At 36.2% G+C, this 21627-nt stretch overlaps 1 protein-coding gene across 2 annotated transcripts in view; it reads right to left on the bottom strand.

Annotated features, from left to right (window-relative positions):
* The window catches only part of LOC150077455 (PHD finger protein 21A-like), a 177478-nt gene that overhangs the window by 14956 nt on the left and 140895 nt on the right, over positions 1-21627 (bottom strand). The window lies entirely within an intron of this gene.

Genomic DNA, 21627 nt, shown 5'->3' with positions numbered 1-21627 from the left:
TCTTCATCAGAAATTATGCCTGAAAACTCATCAGAAGTGTTAACAGATGTTGGAAGTTGGTGTGCTTGCTCCTACTCCACAATAATGTAAGTCCTCACATCACATTTTTGTCTGATATGAGTCCTTGTGATTATGATCTATACTCCAAACTCAAAGAGCCATTGCATGGACAAAAATTTCTGCCTTTAGAAGCTTTGACCTAATGTATCAGACAACTTAACTGCAGCAGATAGTTTAGTTAAACAGCATTCAAAAATTACCTGAATGTTTGGAAGAAGTCATAAGGCATGAAGGAGACTACATATAAAATGAATTCATAAATTTCAATATATTTCATACTAGAAATATCTTGAAAACTGCTTTCACACACTTAGATTTGGCCTCTTTGTTCATATCATTTGGGCTGTTGATTGGGAGCTTTTGAGTTGGGAGTTTCTTATATCTTGATACAGTAGTTTCTAGACTATTCTATCCCCGACTTGATCCCTACATATCAAGACAGCTAAATATATATATATTCTTGAATGCTACTTTTAAGCCTATGTTCTATTTTTATTAAATTTTCAGTTGTGATAATGCTATGGCTATTGCTATTGTAGGATTAAACATTATACGCACATTGATATATTAGGTCAAAGTCCACACTGATTTTTGTTTTGCGAGTAGTAGCAAAATTTTTATTATTCTGGGCAGGAGGCATTACTGGTAATTAAGGCCTAATTACCACTGCTAGAGCAACAATTGGCTAGCCATTGTTGCTCTATCAGTTGTTGATTCGCCTATAGTTCTATGTTAACAATTAACATGGAAACAAGTTAACAAATATATAAATGTAAAGTTTGAAAATATTAGAGGTTTAAAGTTAGAGGAGAAAGGAAATAAAGGGAATTATTAAAGATTAAGTCAAGAAAAATTAGGAAAATAGCTAGGAAGAATTGGGAAGGTAACATTCCTTCACAAGGCCATCTCTCTGCTACTTCCTCATGGGCTTTGAGCAAACAGATAGCCATACTAAAAGAATGTCTCATGCATACCCATTTCTGTGGTCTCAATAACAGTTTTGCTTAGTAAGTACTCAAGTTTAGTTATGGATGTCCTAAGGTAATAAGGCAAATAAACATATTTTAATTGTTAATTTAGTTTTAAATTTTTGGATTATAATTAGCTGCAAACTGTAATTGGGACCCAAAGCCCAACAGGTATGCATCAGAGTAAATATAAAAAGTATATAGGTATTTATACTGCGAACACTATAGCTGGTGGTTGGTATGAGAAAACACGTGCTATCTGCCCGCGAGCCACTTTATAGGAGGTCGGGCTGCCATCTGGTCTGTTCTGTTGGTTAGTCTGTCATTAATAATTACATATGCTTAAGGGATGGGTTAAATTGTCTGTTTGTGATTATGCAACCTGTATTAAATTTGTAATTGAATTACAGCAAATACCAATATGGATGTTTAGGTTAATACATTTTAAGATTACAGTTTTTTTTTTTTAATTGATAAATCAAAATGGTAATGTTATCCACTGGACAAGGACTGGTATAACCTTTCTACAGCATAACAGCCCGTGTATGCCCAGTGGGATAACTATGTACATATTTACAAACCTCTCATCGGTGATTTTAACCTTGTGGTGCTTTGGACTTTATTATAAGCTAAAGGAAAGGTGGTATGTTTGCTTTTGTTGCCGTTTATATCACTTTGCTGCCAAATTTATAATATCCAGTAAAGTTAGTGCTATAAAGCATTGGGATTGGTATGGGGTTTAATGTATCCAGGATCAAGCATGAAAACTTCTATTATAGTTATTGTTGTATGGGGGGGGGGGTTGAATTTGGACGTCCGGGTTGCAGTGCGGCCAGACAACGAGCCTTGTCTGAGTGCAATGAACCCGATGGGGGGGGTCTAATAGGGGCCCAAACAATTGCTGTGTGACTTTATTAGGGTTAATGTTCAGGTGATGTAGGGTTAAATTGGCTTGAATAGCTGCTTTAATATGGTATCTGAGGTACTTAAAAGGCATTTTGTTCTGGATTAAATTAGCTTTTAGTTTTTGTAATGTGTCCAGCATGTTTCCCTGGTTACTACAGATGTGTATTATTTTTTTAGTTTGAATTCTGATTATGTTACTGATTATGTGGCTTGGAAGCTGAAATGGTCTCTTTTGTCAAAGTGTTGTGTGTGTAGACTTTATTTTCCTTGTTTGTTATTTCGCTGTCAAGGCTTGTAGGTGGCTTTTAGGGTTGGTGCGTTTGATGGTCAGATCTGTGGGATATACAGTAGACTCTCAATTTTTTGGGATAGATGGTAAAAAACATATCCTGGATAATCAAAAAATACAGAAGTCCCTGACATACATAAGAGATATGTTCCAGGACTTCTTACTTAGTCGAGTTTTATGTAACTCGGGAATGACTAGTAACATATTGCTACTATATTATCATTGACAAATCTGAATTCAGCGCGATACTTGTTAATGTTTGACCATTTACATACATTCTTATTAGTTTAATTTTCTGATCCAAATCGATTGCTTTCCTTTTCTTGGTAGATTTACTACTATTTTAGCTTATATACATATATAAAACTAGGAGAAAAACAAATTTTTTTTCAAAAAAAGTACTGCACTAGAAATTAAACTTCACTGACAAAATACTCATTTTATATTAAAGTATAAACAAGATTGTTTTTCCAGTAGAGTATATGTTCAAACATTACCTTAACTAGGATTTTTCTGCCTAGTATCATTGAGAAATCTGTGTAGATTTCTCATTGAATATTTTATTAAACATCTTACTTCAAGAAAGATAGCATTGCAGACTTTGCCCTCTTCAGAAATACTAAGTCAAAGTTTTGTTCATAACAAATGGCCCTGATGTCCAGACTTGGCTGACAGGAGTATTCCCAAATTTTCACCGGAAAGAGAAGATCTGAACTGTTATTTTTATAACCTTGCTGAATATTCCTTCACATTCTTGGTATTTTAACACCAAGTTGTTATGTTTCAAACAGTGGAAACACAGTTCTTCTCTCCCTCAAAGAAAGCCAAGCTGATTCCTTTTGCTGGCAAGGTGATGGCTTGTTTGTTTGTTTGTTATTTGCTTTTTAGGAGCATTAGCAACTAAGGCCATAGTGCTCCGGGATATGCGGTGGTCATTCCCTGACCTTTCCGCATCCTCCGTATTTGGTGGTGACGGGCTCGAACCCCGGTCTAATCAAGAAGCGTGTGCTACGCACTGCTGCTCCTTCCCACCTGGCTACGGAGGCGCCAAGGTGATGGCATCAGTTTTTTTTGGGATGCTGATGGAGTGTTGCTAACCTTCAGAAAGACTAGATAGACAGACACAGAGGCATATTATACAGACCTTGTAATGTTGCATTTATGTAAAAACATCAAAGATAAATGAAAAGAAAAACTTAGCAAAGGAGTCTTGTTCCACCAGGACAATGCGCTTGCTCACAAGTCTCTCACTGCCATGGCTACACTACACGAATGCAGCTTTGAAATCTTGGACCATCTCAAGACCCTATTCAACAGATCTAGCACGACCAAACTCCCACCAATTTCCTAATTTGAAAAAATACCTCTCTGGCATCCATTTCCCCACTGACATCGCCTGCTACATGGATGCATTCCTGGAGGCCAAAGAGAAAACTTTCTTTGCAGCTGGAATCAACTCATTGCAGTATCAATGGCAAAAGTGCACTGATGCTGCAAAGGAAATTGAAAAGTAACACGCTAACAGATTCCTCAAGTAAAACCCTTCATACTCAGGCCACGAACTTTATGGCCTGAATATGAAAGCCACCCCCCCCCCCGTACATATGTTGTTTGTTTGTTTGTTTGTTATTTGGTTTTTAGGAGGCCATAATGCTCCAGGATATGTGGTGGTCATTCCCTGACCTTTCCGCATCCTCCGTATTTGGTGGTGACGGGACATATGTTGTTCTGTTATTCTGTATTTAATGTCCTCCTGCAGATAAAGTTGAACTTTCCAAGTTAGTAAAGAAACAATGCCAGGTGAGGCATTTATATCCATGCTTACATTCAACCGAGAGGCAAACACTTTCATCTAGTTCTGTGATAGCTGCTAATATCTTTTTATATTGTACATCATTGCAATAGGCGTATTTGCTATACACTTAAAAATCTGAGAAGGCACTGCCAGGGCAGCTGTTTCAAAGCTTACTGGCAGATAGCCTCTATTAGCAAACACTGCAAAGTCATTAATAACATATTTTGTGGATAATTGTATAGTATCTTAAATAACCAGCCAAGCAGTATATGGAACTAAAACTTCCATTAAAAAAAAAAAAACTTTGAGATAATATCAAAAAGCTGGAGATTAAGTATTTGTAGGCAGAGGAAAACAGGCGGTCCTTGGCAAAAACAAACAAACAAAAAAAAAAAAAAGGAAGGTTTTTAAAGTTGACAATACACTACAAAATAAACTTCAAGGTCAAAATACACATTTTATATTAAAATACAGCCACGGGCCTGTTTATGAGTACAGCATGCTTTTAAACATTAGCTTACCTAACATTTTTCTGTCTGTGAATTTCTATTTCAATTGTCTGTTTGACATCAACTGATTAAAATTGCTTCAAGAAAGATATTGTAGCAAACTATGCACATCTCGAAATGTTGAGAACTAAATTCAGTTCTTTATTCAGTTCTAAATTCAGTTCTTTATTCACCTGGTTGAACATTCTCTGACACTAACATTCCTATTAGGAATTATTAAAATGCCACAATTGACTCGGGATAATTTGCTATATTTTATGTTCCCTTGTGTATTCAACAGTTCCCCAATCAAGGACCACTGAATCAACTTTTTCCCCCCCCCCATAATAGTGCCTGGTAGATTCTCACATTGCTATTAAAAGTGAACTGCAAAAAACAATTTCTTTAAATTCAATTATACCAAGCAGCACTGTAAACTTTTTGGCCTCCGTCCTTTGCGAAATCAATTTGTTTCAAATTTCTTTAAAAAAATTCGTTCTCCAAATAATGTTATTGGATGACAAACTGGTTCTCCAAATACAGTTATATTTAAGTTAAAGTTAAATAATATTTAACTTTACCACTCCTGATGACCCAGCTGGGCAACTTGCTATCTATGATTTCTGTTTAGAGAACAGCCTTTTAATTCAAGATAGAAAATCAGCTGACCACAATTAATGAAGTCCACAATTTATCAAATATATTCACAAATTCATACAGCTTCTGGTAAAAGTTTACTGAAGATTTAATGTTTCACTGTATTGTATCAGCATGTAAATCACCGGTATATGCACACACACTCTGATATCTATGATATGGAAGTGCGCGCGCACGTGTGTGTGTGTGTGTGTGTGTGTGTGTGTGTGTGTGTGTGTGTGTGTGTGTGTGTGTGTGTGTGTGTGTGTGTGTGTGTGTGTGTGTTTACCATATGTATAAAATATGTTTACAATTTATTTAATGACAGGAGAGAGCAGTGTTTTGGGTAGTATTTCTACACTCTGTCAATAATATAACTGTAATGCTAGCATTACAGTCATACAGCATTAGAGCAGACATGCCAATTAGAGCTCTTCATTGAGACAGTAAAGAAGTATAGATAAGAGACTAGAGCAGAATTAGTGAAGTAGAGAAGGATTTCAAAGGTTATTTACTATATTGTAAAGTTTATTTTGATAAGTTTTTTTTCCTGTAACAGTTTGATGTTATAATATTATAAATATAATTTTTTCAAAGTTAATTTTTTTATTAGCATTAGCAAGGGGACATGCTGCAAGAAAGCAAGCTTATAGAGCAACAGCCAAAAAAACAAAACAAAAACACACACCCTTCTCACTTAAACAATCCATTGGCTCCAAATGTTTGTCTAGTTCTGCCATGAATCTGTTTAAGCTATCAACTTCTACAACAACAGATGAATTTGTTCCAGCAATCAACCACCCGCTGGTTAAAGGCAAACTTCCATACATCTATCCTACAACTGCCTTTCCTCAATTTGAATTTATGCCCTCTCGGGCGATTATTCTGAGCAAGAGGAAGAATCCCATCAGCATTGAGCATGTTTATACCATTCAAGGCTTTATACACCTCAATCAGATCACCTCGCAGGTGCCTAGTCTCCAGACACTGTAATTTGCAAAACTTAAGCTTTGTAAGAGCAACTCTTCGTTCCATTCACTAATCTTGTTGTCGTTCTCTGTACTCGTTCCAACAGCTCTAGGTTCTTTCTTAAAATGAGGCCTTCGGACCTGTATACAGTACTCAAGGTGTGGCCTGACCATTGCCTTATACAAGGAGATAATCACCTCCTTATCCATGCAAAAATATTCCTGTATATCACTGACAAGACACCATGAGCTACTCTTGCAGACTGTCTGCACTACTCAGAAAATTTCATATCTGCCTGCACAATTACCCCCAGGTCCTTTTCACTCTACCACTGTCAGTGTAGTACCACACAGTTGATTCATTACTCTGCAGTTACTGCTTCCCATATGCAGTACTTTATATTTGTCAATGTTAAACTTCAGGTGCCACCTCTCAGCCCATCTGTTCAAGTTTTCTAGATCCAGTTGCAGCAGCGTACTGTCATTAGTGTCATTAACAACCCAGACAACCTTCACATTGCCTGGAAACTTGGATATTTTAAGCCTGATATACCATCATCAATATCATTAATGAATACAGAAAACAAAATGAACCCAACACTGAACCCTGGGGGGACTCCACTAATAACATTAGTCGACGAAGAACAGTGACCATTGATTACTATTCTCTGTCTTCTCCCACTCAACCATCCCTTTATCCATAGCTGCAGTCTCCATGTGCAACAGTATCAAAAGCCTTTCTAAGATCCAAATATGTGATATCAAAATTATTCTTTGCATCCAGTTCCTTTGTGACTACATCATAGTATCTAATCAAATTGGTCAGACAAGACTTCCCCGTAACAAACCCATGCTGTGTCCGAGCTATAACTGAAGTCTTGTCTAGATGATCTGCAATGCTTCTTTAACCGATGCCTCCATTAATTTCCCTGGAAAAGAAGTTAAACTAATAGGTCTTTAATTACCTGTGTCACCCTTTGATCCTCCATTGTGGTCACATTTTCACATCTCCAGTACATGGGTACCTCCCATGAGTCCAACGAAGCTCTCATAATTATGGATAAGAGTTTGCTTACTTCCTTTGCTGCCTCCTTTAATATAACTGGCTCGATTCCATCCACCCCAGGTGCCTTTCTTATGTTTATCTTCAACAATTCATGGGTTGTGTTAAGGTAGCTAAGAATAGGAACAGGTACATGTATACTTGCGTATACACCAATGCTAGGAGTTTGGTAAATAAATTTGATGAAATTGAGGTGTCAGTCAAAACATCAAAGACAGATATTGTTGGGATATCAGAAACGTGGTGTCACACAGATATAAGGAATGCAGAACTGCAATTTGGGGAGTACAATGTGTACAGGAAGGATAGACAGGATAAGAAGGGAGGAGGGGTTATGCTATTAGTTAAGAAACACATAAAATCGAAGGAAGTGCAGCCAGTCGACAGTGCAGAGGCTGACAGTTTGGGGAAATTCAAAGGTCAGCTGGATAATTACCTACAGCTGGACAGTGCAGTGTCGAGTCAGTCTGGTGTGATATAAGCACTGGGAGACCAAAATTACGAGTAGGAGTGTGTTATAGGCCTATTGACTCTGATGAGTATAATAAAAACTGTATAGGGAAATAGAGTGGGCCAGTAAATCAGAATTTTATAATGGGGGATTTTAATTTCCCGGATACTGACTGAAATTTGTGGGTTGGTCACTCACACACTAGCATGGCTTTTGTGGATTTATTGGATGATTGTTTTCTACATCAGCATGTTCGGGAGGCAACTAGAGGGAGTAATACTCTTGAACTGATTATCAGTAGTGATTCTTCATTCATTAAGAATCTGTAGATAGAAGAACAACTAGGTGGCAGTGATTGCTGAAGTGTGATTTACTCAAAGAGGTAACTACCATCAGGGGTTAAGGGAAGGTTTTTTGCTTTCGTAAAGGCGACTATGGTGGTCTGAGACAGTATTTAAGTTCTATACGGTGGTTACCAACAGCAAATTCAAAATGGGAGGCATTCAGATAATTAACCTTGGAAGCTACTAGGCTTTACATACCAACTAAGAAATATTATTCAAGGCTTAGACCTAAATGCAAGTCAGATGAATTAATCATCAGAGAAGAAAAATGCATGGGATACATATAAATTAATGGGTGACATGGAAGCCTATGAAAGATATAAGCTGGCCTGTAACCAAGTCACAAAGGAGATTAAGCAGGCAAAGGCAGGTTATGAGAAATCTTTGCGAAATGATGCAAAGAAAAACAGCAAAGAGTTCTTTACCTATGTAAACTCTAAAAAGGAAAGGGATAAATCAGATTGGTCCACTGGATATTGATGATTCAACTGTTGATGATCCTGCTTGGAGGGCTAACAAACAATGAGTATTTTGCATCTACATTCACACATGAGGAGTTATTCAGGGAGGGGAATGCCAGAGGTGAATTAAACCCTGCCAGTGAGCTAGATGATTTTGTAATAACTGAGAGGAAAGTGGAGGAGAAATTGAAGATAAACATAAAAAAAAAAAAAAAAAGGCACCAGGGGTGGGTGGGATCTATCCAGTTATATTAAAGGAGACAGTAACGGAAGTAAGCAAACCATAATTATGAGAGCTTCCTTGGACTCAGGGGAGGTACCTATGGACTGGAGATGTGCAAATGTGACCCCAATTCACAAACGAGTATCAAAGGGAGACACAAGTAATTGCAGACTTGTTAGTTTAACAGGTCTGTAATCACCTGTTAAAAAAAATTACGAGTTGAAAAAGTCTTGAACTGCAAGCAGTACAGAGGCCACACCTAAAGAAAGACATTGTGCTTCTTGAAAAGGTCCAAAGATGGGTAACTTGCCTGGTGAGATCCGCAAAAGGGCATTTGTAAGGAAAGACTGAATATGTGGGTTGCATAGCTTGGAAACTAGGCACCTTAGGGGAGACTTGATAGATGTGTTTAAGGCTCTGAGAGGCATAAGCAAAATGAATAAGGACAAAATTTTCAGGGTTATAAATGATTCTAGAACTAGGAGCCATAATTTCAAGTTACAGGGAAAGATGTTTAGACTGAATTGCAGTAAGTTTCATTTTAGCCAGCGAGTTATAAATTACTGGAATAAGTTACCTACATGGGTGGTAGAGGCTGACAGTTTGGGGAAATTCAAAGGTCAGCTGGATAATTACCTACAGCAGGAGGGAAATGTATAGGTTGTCTATTTCCTTTTCTCCTATTAATTATTATTTTTTTTATCTTCTTCTTCTTCTTCTTATTATTATTATCTTTTTAATTTTCTTCTTATTTTTTTTTATTTTCTTCTTGTTTTTTTTTAATTTTCTTCTTATTATTATTTTATTTATTTTTTGTTATTTTATTTTTAATTTATTATTATTATTTTTACACCATATGCTAAAAGAATAAAAAAATGAAAGAACTTACAAATTATGGAAAAAAACAATACATAAATATTCCACACCCCAAGATATCCCCAGAACTGCATAATAAATCGAGCAGAGTCTGTTTCTAATGTAAAGATGCCAAATCAGAGCACAATTGCAAAAAAAAAAAAAAAAGGTGAATTTAGAAAGAATTAAATGTAACAAATATGGGAAAGAACACATAATGCAGGCACGTGACATTTGCTATATTTCTTTGCCCTATTACTTATACAGTTGAATCTCGTTAATAAAAAGTTCAAGGGACCTAAATTTTCACATTTTGTAATAACGAGGTTTGTAGTAACGAGGTACCCAAAATTGTTCAGTTTTTTTTTTGGTACATATTGTATATCTAAGACTAATTGTAATAATTTAAATTAATAAAATAAAAACAAAAGCCTTGTCTGACAATACAGTAAATAGGAATAACATATTTTTTTAAAGATTTTATTTTATTTGTAAGATAAAATAAAAAAAAGCAATTAACGGAAATGAAAATATTGTACAGCATAAATTTTGATATATACAATATTTTAGTATAACAATAAAAAGAATTACAATCTTAACTTAAAAAGAGACACACAAACTATTTACTTTTTAATAAATTATCTAATTTAAAGAAAGAATCCAATGTTGTTTGCACAGTTTTTATCATATATGTATGATGCAATACTGTCCCAAGCAATAACAAGATTACGGATAGCATCCAAGACATTCCAATTTGGCTGAAAATTGTTCCCTCCTATGTTGTGGATCAAGTACCTTATCAGGCAGGCTCTATATGCTCTCTTGAAGTTATAAATAATGCCGTGATTCAGTAGTTGCATTAAACTGGTGGTACTGGAGGGTAAAAACAACAGCCCTATATTTATCAACTTAAGTATCTTGGCAAAATGTGCTGTACAACTAGCTAGAATCATCAAAATGTTCCTTTTTTTTCTGAAGCCATTCTTCTGTCCACTTCTAACCAAGACTGAAAAATTTTGAGTGTAAGCCAAGCACTTCTATTGGCCTCAAAATTACAGGGAAGTTGGTTAACTGCTTTAAAACATCTTGGCTTGAAAAACTTAGCAATCACAAGTGGGTGTAGTTTTGTACAGCCATCTGAATTGTAGCATAACAGAACAGCGAGTCTTTTTTTACTAAATTTTCCACCATGACAAGACTCTCCTCGAACAGCAAATTATAAAATAAACCTGTCTTGTCAAGATTAAAAATATCCTTTGCCTCATATTTTTCAAGAATGGACTGTACAGAACACAACCACTACCATCATACCTTTTCCTTGTCGACTAATCCAGCCTCACCACAAACATTTTGCAAAACCAAGTTATTCCTGTCTTTAAATCTTTGGAGCCAGCCACTGCTGCATTTGAAGTCGCTAATTCCTTGTTACTGAGCTAGATAATTTGACTTTTCATGCAAAATTGGACACCCCCGGGGGCTCACATCTGGTGAGTATGGGCTTAGCACACCCAGGGTCCTGAACCGGATATCATCATTCTTCTCTTTCTTGGTGATTCTCTCTCTCTCTCAGGGTAATAGGGAAACTTTTTTTTTTTTTGGCCGGCATAAGCCTCAGGCTTCCTTGCACAATATGGCTAATAATAATAATAAGTGGTGAAACTCATGTTTAGTCTCTAGAGCAAAGTTTCCGGCATCTCCCTCCCCCCATACTTCTCCTTCAACCTATGCATGGTACTAAGTACTATAGGTTTTGATACCTTTCGTGTTTGGAGTTTTCATAAAAAAAAAAATAATAAAATAATATTGACAAATTAGATGCATGCATTTGTTGGTACCACTCGAAAAGTTTTATTTCAAGCTCCGCGTGTTTTGCACCACAAATTTGTTTCCTGTTTTTCATTGCTGCTCCAGTGTCAAGCACTTCAAGTCTTTTTCGGTTTTTCAGTATTGTACATAAAGTAGGTAAAGGGATGTTGTATTCCTTTGCAATGTCCGTTTTGCTTCTTTCCATCCTATCAGTCTCTTGTACAATTTTTAGTTTTATTTCCAGATTAAATTCCATCATTCATTTTTACATTTTGTCACCATAACACTGCTAGATAAGATTTAATATAAACAAATTTTAAATTAATTTAAAGACACAAGTTCCAAAAAAGACCATCAGCTCAGATAAAATGACACAAAAATTAGATTGCTGTATACGGTAGCAAAAGACTTTGAACTGGGGTAACGATTGCAACTAACTTTTCCCTTGGAGAGAGAGGGAGTGAATGTAAATAACTTAGAAAAACTTTTTATTTCTTTGTTAATTTAACAACTCATCCTTCCGAAAGATGTTTATCAGAGTGCACTTGATGTAGCTACCATAAACTGCTTTTGTTTACACAAAACTAATTTCTAACAAGTCAGTGCCATCCTTCGGGACACGCCTCCGTAGCCAGGTGGACAGGAGCAGCAGTGCGTAGCACACGCTTCTTGATCAGACCGGGGTTCGAGCCGATGACCACCAAACACGGAGGATGCGGAAAGGTCGGGAAATTACCACCGCATATCCCCGGAGCAATATGGCCTTAGTTGCTAATGCTCGTAACAACAAAAGAAAACAAAGAAAGAAACCCTTCGGGAAGTAGGAAGCCAGGTGGCAATAATCGGATCGCTCTGCCAAGATTTGTATTCAACATACAAAATGACAATATTTATTTCTCACAGGGTGAAAAAGAACTTTGTAATACATATTAACTGAATTTCGTAATAAACAAATATATTTACATAGAAAAGCCTATACTTTCACAGGGGAATGGTATGTGCTTCATATAAATGAGTACTTTGTATAAAACGTATTTACGAGATTTTACTGTATGTCTTTAACTCTTTTTTCTATATTTATTCTCTCTATTACTTATCATCATCATCATCAGCCATTTTCAATCCACTGCACGATGAAGGCCTCTCCAGCAACTTTCCAGTTCCTTCTGTTTTGAGCACTGGCCATCCATTTACTACTCAAAAACTCATGAATTTCATCTATCCATCTCCGCCTTCGTCTTCCAGGTTTTCTTCTAGCTCCTCTTGGGTACCATTCTGTTATTTTCTTAGTCCATCTGTCATCATGTCTTCGAGCTATGTGTCCTGCCCAAGACCATTTTAGTTCTTTAGTTTTGATAAGAATGTCCTTTACTTGAGTTTGCTGCCTAATCCATGTGTTTCTCTTCTTATCTAACAGTCTGATTCCCAATATAATTCGTTCCATTCTTCGCTGTGTAGTTCTTAGCTTCTCTTCCATTCTTTTGGTGAGTGCCCAAGTTTCACTTCCATAAGTCATGGTGGGGAGTATACACTGATTCATTATTTTACGTTTCAGACAAACTGGGATATTGCTCTTCAGTATGTGACTATATTTCTTGAATGCTATCCATCCAAAATTTATTTTTCTCTTGACTTCCAGCCATTTATCATTATTACAGCTAATAACTTGTCCCAGATAAGTATATGACTCCACCTTTTCAATTACTGCTCCTTCAATCATTATTTCCCTTTCCGTGGCATACTTGTTCATCATTACTTTTGTTTTAGCCATATTCATCTTTAGTCCAAAATCCTTACTAACTGTGCATAACTGATCAAGATTTTCCTCTAATTCTTTGGGATCGTGGCTTATGACCACAATGTCATCTGCAAATCGTAAATGGTATAGGTACTCTCCGTTCACATTGACTCCTTTCTGCGACCAGTCTAATCTTCTGAAAGCTTCCTCAAGGGCAGCAGTAAACAGCTTCGGAGATATTGTGTCTCCTTGTCGAACTCCTTTCTCGATTTTAAATTTGCTACTGTCTTTGTCTAGTCTAATAAAGGATGTAGCACTCTCATATATTTTCTTCAAAATCATAATATATGGAGTATCTATGCCTTGTCTTTCCAGTGCCTGGAACATTGCCTTATGCTGTATGGAGTCAAACGCCTTTTCATAATCCACAAATGCCAGGCATAATGGTGTTTTATATTCATTTGCTTTCTCCATTAGCTGTGATATTACGTGAAGGTGATCCATAGTTGAGAATCCTGTCCTAAAGCCAGCTTCCTCTTTCGGTTGATTCTCATCAAGTATTCTTTCTAATCTGTTAGTAATGACCCTTGTGAACAACTTGTAGATGTGGGATAACAAGCTAATTGGTCTATAATTTCCAATTTCTGATTTATCTCCTTTCTTATGCAGCAAAACTATGATTGCATTATTCCACTGCTTAGGCGTCACACCTTTTCTAATGCACTTTGTGAAGAGCCTTGCCAGTTTTTGTGTTATGTCTCTTCCTCCCAATTTTAACAACTCTACAGTAACTTCATCTCCCCCGGGGCTTTCTGATTCTTCATTTTCTTCAATGCATGTTCTACCTCATCGGGAAGAATATCGGGTATGTTGAATGTGTTGCTACTTTGCAATCCATCTTCCCCACTGCTGGCATCATTCCCTCGCTCCTTGTATAATTCTCTATAGTAGTCTTCTGCTATTTGAATTATGCCTTCTCTGCTGTTTATAAGTACACCATCGCTATTCTTCAGTTTCAGTATCATTGCTCATGGCTGCTGATTTAAATCCTGTGTTTTCCCTTAATGCTTGTTCTACTTTTCTTGTGTTAAATCTTCTTATGTCCTCTCTGAGTCTCTTTCTAATGGCTTTGCATAACTCAGTATACTCAATTTTCTCCCTGTCAGTGTTTTTCTTGCTCTTCATTTGTCGTCTTTGGTTCATCATGACAAGTGTTTCTTGACTAATTTTTTCTTCTTTAGATTTCTGTTTCCCTATAGGTTTCTTGGGCTTTATCACTTTCGAAAGTTGTAATATTCCTCGTCGATATCTTGATCCTGAGCAGTCTGCAGAAGCTCAAACTTGTTCTTAAGTTCCAGTACATACTGCTTTTTCTCCTCTTCTGTTATGTCAAAGACCTTTGTATTATTTACTCGAGTCAGTTTTTTCCTTTCCTTTCCTACATCTATATCAAGTGTACATCTTACCATTCTGTGATCACTTCCAACATTTACCTTATTCAGGACGGTAACATCATTCACAATATATCTTCTGTTAGTGAAGATGAAGTCGATTTCATTAGTTGTTAATCCATTTGGACTCATCCATGTCCACTTTCTGTTCACCCTTTTCTTGAAAAAAGTGTTCATTACTGACAGTCGTTGAGATTCTGCAAATTCCAGAAGTCTTTCACCTCTTTTATTTCTTTCACCAATTCCAAAATTTCCTATAGTTCCTCTTTCTGTGCTGTTTTGCCTTTTTCCAACCTTAGCATTGAAGTCCCCCATAATAATAGTGTAGTGGGTTTTCTGCTCATCTAGAAGACTCTCAATTTCAGTGTACATTTCTTCAACCTCTTCATCATCATGGCTCGATGTTGGTGCATAAATCATTATAATCTTTAGCTTATTACTTATATCATTTATATTCATTATGGTTACTTTCCATCTGTCAGTGGTCCTTCTCCATAAATCTCCCTTTCTTTTTTTCACTTTCTCCTTTTTTTTCTTTTATATATCATATTATTTATATATATATATATAAATATAACATGGTAGTAAGGTTCCTATAAAATCTCGCATAGTGCAAAATGGTGTTATAGAAGAACCAGTACCAAACTTATCTGGGACAAGTCATTAGCTGTAATAATGATAAATGGCTGGAAGTCAAGAGAAGAATAAATTTTGGATGGATAGCATTCAGGAAATATAGTCACATACTGAGGAGCAATATCCCAATTTGTCTGAAACGTAAAATACATTCCAAAAACTAACATAAATACACCATTCTAGATTTCGGGTATCTTCTGCTTTCTTTAAAAAATCATTAATCCGCGTTTGTTTTTGATAGATCTTTGCAAATTTCATTGTATGGAACTAAGCATTTTTGAAGCTCCTTTTTGAACTTTGGGCTCCTTTCATTTGAAGAATCTGCATTCCAAAAATAAGATTCTAATTGCTCAGCTAACTTTATGCCTTCCCATACACTTTTTAGAGTAAAACTTGGAACTTCAGAATTTTCAACTGCACTATCATCCTCTGAATTGATTTGATTTACCTCCAATACCATTTCCACATGGTCAGGAGCGGGAGTGCAGTAGCACACTCTCTTTGAGTAGACCGGGGTTCAAGCCCCTGACTGCTAAATACGGTCGATCTGCCAACCCGCACTAGACCAGCGTGGCAGATTATGGTCCATTTCCCTCAGCATGAGTTGTTGAGGAGGCTTCCATCCTGCAGTGGGTTGATAATGGATGCAGTTTACCTTTTTTTTTTTTTTTTTTACCATTTCCACCAAATCTGTTTGGCTAGCCTTTCTTTTTATCAATAATTCCTGAACATCTTCAGTAATCATACCTTTTTTTTTTTAGGAGCATCAGCGACTAATGTCATGTTGTTCTGTGTATATTGTCTATAAATTGCGAGTGTTCTGAGGTCGATTTTCTATTTTGCTGGACGAAAAACCAGAGTTTCGTAAAAAAACCATACTAACCTCGCCTAAGACTGACTTACTCAGCCACATTGTGAAAAAGACCCCAAAAAAAATTTCTTCCGTCATCAACGGGATTCGAACTTAGCTCTATTCCCTAGTGGGGGGGATGGCAATTCTGCCAACTGGTGCTATCCACGAGGGCTCCAGTAGTCATATCATTAAAACCTTCTCCTCCTACCGACTTAGCAATATCTACAATCATACTGATTCCATTTTCTGCCGGTTCGATCATATTTCCTGAATGAACTGACTCTGGCCATATATTTTTCCACATGCATTTAATGTTGACAGCATTAGCATTAGTAGAGGCATATGATGCAAGAAAGCAAACTTATATATCATCAGCCAAAAAAAAAACAAATCATTCCCATTTCACCGATTTATTCACTCCAAATGCTTGTTCAGTTCTGCTTTGAACTTATTTAAGTTGTCTATCTCCACTACGACAGTTGAAAGTTTGTTACAACTAAAGGAAAATTTCCACACATCTATTTTACAATTGTCTTTTCCCAATTTGAATTTGTGTCCCCTCAGGTGAGTAATCTGAGCAAGAAGAAGAATGCCATCAGCATTGAGCTTGCTCAAACAATACAAGGCCTTACACATCTCAATTAGATCACATCGCAGGTGCCACATTGCCAGATCCTGCAATTTGCAGAATTTAAGCCATTCTTGGTAACAGCAACCCTTTATTACATTCACCAATCTCATTGCCCCAGCAGATCTACATCCTTCCTAAAATGAGGCCTCCAGACCTGTGTGCCGTACTCTAATTGTGGCCTGACCATTGCCGCCTTATACAAGGGCCAATCATCTCCTTATCTCTGCTAGCAAAATTCCTGTATATCATTGACAAGACACCGTGCTTGTCTGCACTACTCAGAAAACTTCATATCTGTCTGCACAATTACCCCAGGTCCTTTTAATTCTCCACTACCCTGAGTATAGCACCACACAGTTGGTATGTTATTCTGGGGTTACGGCTACCTATATGCAGTACTTCACATTTGTCAATGTTAAACTTCAGTTGCTACATCTCAGCCCATCTGCTCAACGTTTCTAGATCCTGTTGCAGTAACATACTGTCAGTACTGTCATTAACAACCCTGCCAACCTTCGTATCTTCTGCAAACTTGGACATTAACCCTGATACATCTTCAATATCACTGATAAATACAAAAAACAACAAGTGGCCCGACATCAAACCCAGGGGACTCCACTAATAACATTAATTCAAGAAGAGCAGTCTCCATTGATTACCACTCTCTGTCTTCTCCCACTCAACCATCCCTTTATCCATAGCAGCAACTTGCACTTAATACCATACTACTCCAATTTGTACAGAAGCCTTCAATGCGCAACAGTATCAAAAGCTTTCCTGAAATCCAAGTATATGATACCAAAATTATTTTTTGAATCCAGTTTCTTTGTAACCACATCATAGTATCCAATTAAATTTATCAGACAAGACTTTCCCTTAACAAACCCATGCTATCTGAATTGTTACTGCAGTCTTGTCTAAATGATCCTGCAATGCTTCTTTAACCAGTGATTCCATTATTTTCCCCAGAACAGAAGTTAAACTAACAGGTCTGTAATTACTTATGTCACCCTTTGATCTCCTTTGCGAATTGGGGACACAATTATACATATCCAGTCTATGAGGCCTCCCTTGAGTTCAAGAAAGCTGTCATAATTATGGGTAAGGCTTGCTTATTTACTTTGCTGCCTCCTTTAATATAAATAAATATTCATTTACTACAAATACAGCAAGCCCATCATAGCACATGTCTAGATGCAGATAATACGGTACAAAGGAAATAAAATGATTAGTGTGGTTAATGAATCCTTGAAATATACCGCACATATTAAAACCGCACTAATCAAACTACCGCACATATTAAAACCGCACTAATCAAACTACCGCACATATTAAAACCGCACTAATCAAACTTAAGAAACAATGGGAATAATTATAATGAATCCTTGAAAATTATAAAAACACATTTTTTCTTACTCAATACGTACCTATAATGCACTGCATAGTTCTTAAATTATTACGGAATAAATTTAGAAAAAGATAGTATGATTTAAATTTCATTTTTTTGCAAAAAAACTTATCTAACTTTGATTGAACAGCGGTAGCTTTCTTCCTTTCCTCCATGATTTTGCGATAACAATCAATTTGCTTATCTAACCCTCGATGAACGTTCATGCTTCTCTCTGCATCAATCTCTAGTATGAGTTCTTTTGCTTTTTCAAGTGTATTAAATAGTTCTTCAAGTTTTTTTGAATGAAATTTCTTTGGGAGCAAATTGCTTTTCTTCTGCTTCATTTTCATCTTCTTCCTCGTATGCATGTTGATGCTCAATTTCAAGAAGATCGTCGTTACTTAAGTCTTTTGAATGTGATTCCAATAATTCTCTAATGTTTACTGAATCTACTTCCTCAAAGCCGAGGTCTTTTCCAATTGTAGTAATTTCATCAATAACTTTGTTGACAGGATTAATGAAACTGCAAAAATCATTTGCGCATTCAAGCAAAAGATTCTGCCAAACTGGTCTCATGCAGCTGTTCATCATTTCTTCCCATGATTTGTGTATGTTCTCAACTGCTTCTTTAATATCGTGTTTTTTCCAAAATTCATCGAGAGTGATTGCGTCATCTCCAGTTGTAGCTTGCATTGCCTGAGCAAACGTTGGTCTCAAATAATATGCTTTGAATGTAGAAATAACTACTTGGTCCACTGGCTGGAGTAAAGAAGTCGTATTTGATGGTAGAAATATAACCTTCACATTGTTATTTAAATCAGTGAGTGAGGTAGGATGCCCAGGGGCATTATCCAAAATTAAAAGAACTTTGAAATTAAATTATTTGCCTTGCAGTATTTTTCAACTGCAGGACAAAAATGCATAGTGAACCATTCTTCAAACAACTGCTTTGTCACCCAAGCCCTTTTATTTGATTTCCAAATTACTGGAAGGGATTGCTTGTTACTGCCTTTTAACGCTCTTGGGTTCATTGTACGATAAATTAGCATCGGTTTCAATTTGCAATCTCCTTCAGCGTTACCTCCAAGTAGAAGTGTTAATCTATCTTTGGATGTTTTATGACCTGGTGCGGTTGCTTCTTTTCTTGCCAAAAATGTTCTCGTTGGCATTTTTTTCCATAAAAGGCCAGTTTCGTCGACATTGAAAATCTGACGATAATCATACCCATTTTCTTCAATTATTTTCTTCTGTTCAATGGGATATTTGGCTGCTGCATCTTTATCAGCACTGGCTGCTTCACCTGTTAATTTAATATTTTTTATGCCAGATCGAGCTTTGAAATTTTCTAGCTAGCCTCTACTAGCCGAGAATGTTGAAGTATCCCCTTGATATTTGTTTTCTTTTAATGAAGAAAAAAGGCTCAAAGCTTTAATCTTGATGTTATTTCCGTCAATAGGAATGCGTTTCTGATTACAATCTTCTAACCAAATAAAAAGCAAATCTTCCATTTCAATCATTAATGGACTTCTATTCCTAGTGCATTGCATACTTAAAGATGCAGATCCCATTTTGCCTTTTTCCCGGTACTCACCTGCTTTGTTCAAAACGGCACGTATGGTTGACTCACCAAAGCCTAATGCCCTACCTATGTTTGCTTTGCTTTCGCCATTATCAAATCTCTTAATGATGTCAAGTTTAGTATCCAAAGTGATGAATTTTCGTTTATTACCCTTTTTCCTGTCCATAGCTATGAAAGGTAATTTTAAAAAAAATTTGTTTTGGTAGGATGAGCGATAAGCCTGCCGCACTTCTACACTCATCAAGGATTGCTGAGGAACTGCCCAGCGACTAGTGAGAACTTTACGGAGCACTTTCACACAGCTTTCATACAAGATGAAATTAGCACCAGATCCTCACTAAACGCTACACAGGAATCACTAAAATTTAACAAATTGTGAAAAATCAGAGCGAAAATAATACAGAATCAAACATACATCATGTACTACTTAAACTACATTAATTGTACATTTAGCATGATGATGTAAATATCCGCTTTAACGTTAAAATTATACAAGAATATGAGTTACCAGAGCAAATTTCAATTTCAGAGTGGTATGGGGTGCTGCTGTCGAGCGTTTCGGAGTCGATTCCCATGCATTTAAGATGGAAGATCCTGGTGAGAGCGTGTCACGTATTTGCCGCTTCAGGTGCCGTCATGAGTTGCCAAGCACCGCAAGAAGAAAACAGCGCACTAATCAAATTTGATAACGCATATATTAAGGGGATAGTATCAAAAAAATTTTGCGCACTAATTAAAACCTCATTGTTCAAAACTGCATTAATCAAGGGTTTCCTGTAATCTAATACATAGCAGATTTGATATATACATTAACAATGAATAGGAATTATACTTATGAATACTTCTTTGAGCGATAAAGCTATGATTCCAATACAGTACAGAACTGAAAAATGTTTCCATGCCTCTATCAACTTCAATTTTCCATCAATTCAATTCAGAATAGATTTTTTCCAAAACCGATTGTAACGATTTTCTAGTTTAATGAGTTCCAAAGGTAGATATAATGCCTTGATCTCATGGCTGAATCAAAGAAGTTGCAACAGGTGGTAGGAACATTATTTCAACCTTTGGATGACTTAAATCTTTTGGATGGCCTGGCACATTATCCAATAGTAATAAAACTTTGAAATCTATATTTTTCCACAAGTTCAATAGCACAGAACCTAACACGGGGATTTCCCAACAAAGTAACCCAATATATATATATATTTTTTTTTGCATAACGATTAGCGAGCCAAAAGTGGGGATTCACAAAAAAAGAATGGAAACGTCAAAAAATTACATCCAACAATAGCAGAGTCCCCCCCCACAAAACCCAAAAATACCATGTTATGAGAGGTTTGCCACAATTCTCTAACCTTCTTATATAAGCGAGGATTGCCGCACTTTATCAGTTGTGTTAGGGTGAAACCATTTGTGTTGTAGAAGTATTGTATTATGCGGGGGTTGTGTGTGTGTAGTTTATTTTTGTTAATCAGCATAATCAATGATGCAGGCCAACACTGAATATCATACTAGAACAGTGGTTTCAACCTTTTTTTTTAATAACGGCACCCCCTAAGTAATTTATTTTATTTTGTGGCATCCCTACTGAATCTACTCAATTTCCTGCCTGTTAGATCCGATTCTGTGTGTGTGTGTGTGTGTGTCCAAAGTAAGTAAAATGCATTAATAAATTTCTATTCTATTTCAACCTGCAATATTTGTGTAAATTACACCATTAGCCTCTATTACTAAGCATAATATCTTTAACATATATTATACTTAGACGATATTTAATAATATATATATATATATATATATATATATGTTATATGATAGTTATTACAATAATATAATTATATTTCATAATACAAATTATATATATATATATATACACACACACACACACACACACACACACAGTATATAATAATTTTATTCTTTATATAGAGGTACTAAGTAAACGTCAATTATAAATCGCCACAAAATTAAAAAGATACTGTACACCATTTTATAACGAAATACACATAAATAAAAAAAATAATAATAAGTTT

Source organism: Mastigoproctus giganteus, chromosome 12 (assembly GCF_048544385.1).
Source record: "Mastigoproctus giganteus isolate SK-2022 chromosome 12, ASM4854438v1, whole genome shotgun sequence".
Classification (NCBI taxonomy): domain Eukaryota; kingdom Metazoa; phylum Arthropoda; class Arachnida; order Uropygi; family Thelyphonidae; genus Mastigoproctus; species Mastigoproctus giganteus.
The sequence above is the reverse complement of the archived record's forward strand: the minus strand, read 5'-3'. Positions and strand labels throughout refer to the sequence as shown.